At 46.8% G+C, this 3369-nt stretch overlaps 1 pseudogene; it reads left to right on the top strand.

Moving 5' to 3' along the window:
* The first annotated feature begins 367 nt into the window (after positions 1 to 367).
* LOC102485588 (THO complex subunit 4-like) overlaps positions 368 to 3369 on the top strand; it is a 7624-nt pseudogene continuing 4622 nt past the window's right edge.

Below are 3369 nucleotides of genomic sequence, written 5' to 3' on the forward strand. Positions count from 1 at the left end.
AGTGTCCTCTTGGTTATCGTGCCTTCTCCCACGTGTTCAGTTGATTCACTCAGTGAGAAACCATTGTAAATTGTGTGGATGGTCACGTGCACACATTGTAAAGTGTGAGGGCCAGCATGTGTGGTGGTGGATAAGGTGTTAAGATCCCACATTGCCAACTGTTCATTTGAGGCCCATGCATGGCAGGTCATGAACTTGTCTGGCATGGTGCTCGCCCCAAATCCCCAAAGGATAAGGAAATACAGGAGAAGGGATTGTGATGTGACCCTTCACCATGAAGTGTGCTTTCTCCTACTCTCTGTCTCACTCCCTTGAGTACACTGCACCATCTGGCAGAAAAGAAAATAAATGATGAAACAACAGCAACATGCTTTTGGACAAAATAGGCTTACAGGAACTGAGTGAGTATGGGGAGACCACTCCTGTGACGATCAGGAAGAAAGGAGTTAAAGTTGGAGGTATCCCCCTTAACCTAGCTCCCCTCTAGAAAGTCACTAAAATGAAAAAGAAATCTCAGTGCAACCCGCACCAACAATAAGGGATAGCAGGTGCACATTTCCGTGCAGCGAACAGATCGTCCTTTGATCATTGAACATCCCAGTGTAAGTCCTAGTGCAGTGGGCAAGAATAACTTGCAGAAGAATTAGAAAAAAATAATTGACAGTAGAATCTTAGCTATTGCACTGTCCTGCCAGGAGGCCGAGGTGAACAGTAAGGAAAATGAAGAGGGGTCCTCAGTCTTCTGACGATAGAGGGTTCTGTTCTGGTGTCTCAGAAAAGGGTGCCCATTGTGTGACATGAGCAGCTTCTCATCCTACTGTTCTTTCAGTGTCTCTGTTGTGACATGCGGCATCTTGGGGAACTCTGTAGAATGCCCACACCTCAGACAGGAGAGTAGTCCCTTGGAGTTGACTTACACTTGACCTACGAGCACATAGCATTATAGCAAAAACAACAACAAAAAAAACCCCGAAAGAATAATATTCTAAGTATGCTACAACATTGGCGAATTTGAAACCAATAATTAAAATAAGCTATTCACAAACAAACACTGTTTATTCACTCATATTTTGTACTGACTGTAGTCAAATTCATCAGTACAGATAATACGATGTGGTTGATAGGTGATGGAAGGAGGGAGGACTGATAATGTTTTGCAAATGGATATGAAATTTCTATTTTGCTAAATGAAAAGATTTCTGGAGGACAGTTTTTACTATTTTACAACAATATTAATATAAATAATACTACTGAAACACACAAATAATACTACTGAAATAGAAAAACATGAAAGAAGAGCAAAAAAGAATGGTGATTGGGACCAGCTGATGGCATAATGGTCACATTGCTGGACTCCCACATAGGTCACTGCAGATTGGGTCCTGGACATGGAGGCTTAAAACTCATGCTGGGCACATATGAATGCATAACTAAGGTCCCAAGAAGAGAATGGAGGAGAAGGGATTGCAAAGTGGCCCTCCACCCTGGGCAGGCTCTGGGCAAGTGCCTGTGTGGAGGGCAGGCCCAGCACGGTACCCACATGGACGAGAAAGCCCTTCTTGGTTTTGCAATGAAGTCTGCCCCTTTCACCCAACACAGGCCTCCAGCTTGGAGAGGCTCCAAAACGGAGATTATTTCTTTAAACAGAACTGAGAACCTGTGACCCAGTCACAAAGTGGAATGCTCGATGGGAATTCGAATGAACAGGCAGTGATGTTGTCCAACAGGGACGCACCTCACAGTGAGGGATGGACAAGGACACACAATGTGCCCATCCAGGAAAACCAGTCTCTGTTGTTAGAGGTCAGGGATTGGTCAGCCTTTGGGAGGATAGTGACTGAGAAGGGCTAGTTAATGTCATTTCCTGATCTAAGTGTACATGGGTGTGTTTACTTCATGAAAATTCACCCGGCTGCCACATGTGAAATTAACTTTCTAAATGTGCCAGAGTTAAATGTTCTTATAAAGAAATGAACTGAATGTGGCATTTGGAAGGTGTGTGACTAGAGAAAATTTAGAGAAAAAAGAAAAAAAAAAAAAAACAGACAAGAAGGGAGCCAAGGAAGAGAGCGGCTTGGCAGTCTCCGAGGGCAAAGGACAGGCGGTGAGAACAGCAACTGCAGCCGGGCCGCAGGGGCACACTGGAGAGTCCCCTGCACAGGCTCTGCAGAGGGTGCTTGCTCCCTGCGCACACACAGCCCTCTGCTCTCTGGCCCTCTAGTTTCCAAGGACCTGTGTCCCTAGGGGGATCCTTTTGTCACTTGGACCTTTGAGGGAAGCTGGGGTCCAACTTTTCCAACAATCCCAGCAACTTCCAAGTCAGTTCAACCTATTCTACCCCACCCTACTTCCCAGTCCACCTGGGATGAAAACTGGCTAGGATCTAGAGTCCTTCTGCCTTCCTAAAACCTTCCTCCCTGCCAGGTCTTCTGTGGCATCTCTGCCTTCAAGTTCTGCTAAACACCCTTGCCTTCTATTAGACCAAAAGAGGAAAACTGAAGACCATGTTGATCATGTGTGTAAATTTTACTGAAAATGTTTTATCCACTAGCAAAAAAAAAAAGAGGAACATAAAAGGGAAGAGCTCTTGGGAAGACTTCCTGCTCCTCCTTGTGAAGAGGGCAGTTCCAGGGCTCTGGCCAAGGTCAGAGGTGCTCTGACCATCGGCTCTGTGTGCCCACTGCCAGCAGTGCTTGCCTGGCTAGGGTGGCTGCACCCAGGGTGGGTTCTGCTAGCAGGAGTGCAGAGGTCCATGATGAGATGAATCTCAGTCTCTGGGTGTGGGTGGTGGATGAGCATTTCCCGAGGCTCACACTCTGCAGATGCACTGTAGCTCCTATACTCTGTCGACCCCAGTCAGCAGCATCAGCCTCTCCTGGGCTGCCTTTGGCTCCATCAGTGTCCAGGCTGAGGACTGGGGCCATGAAGGCTCGGGGCAGCTTTCCTTGAATCAATGTTTGCATCGTGAGCAGTTCCAGCATGGCAGCCCATCAGAACAGTGGAGGAGTCTAAGGAGAATTTAGAGTGGAGCTGAAATGGGTCACCCAGCTTGGAGTAGTAAGGCAAGACCCAAGTCCAAAAGGTTCCCGTAGCCTAGAGAGGACCCCTGAGGCCTGGCTTCCTCCCCTTCCAAGTCTGATTTCTGCAGGAAAAACATGGGTGTGCCATCGCTTTCCTATGTGAGCCTAGACAAGCTGTGTGTGGGCTAAGGGAGAAGGTGAAATTTGTTACAGGCCTCACTGAGTGTCAAAGTAAAACACAGAAAAAGGGCAGAATGCTTTTGGTTGAACTGATCATTAGTGTGTACTGATTGAGAAGCAAGAAGTGGGTCACTTGAAGGAAAAATTGAAGTATCCTGGATGATGTTTT

This window comes from Tupaia chinensis, unplaced genomic scaffold (assembly GCF_000334495.1).
Source record: "Tupaia chinensis unplaced genomic scaffold, TupChi_1.0 Scaffold144378_1, whole genome shotgun sequence".
Taxonomy (NCBI): domain Eukaryota; kingdom Metazoa; phylum Chordata; class Mammalia; order Scandentia; family Tupaiidae; genus Tupaia; species Tupaia belangeri.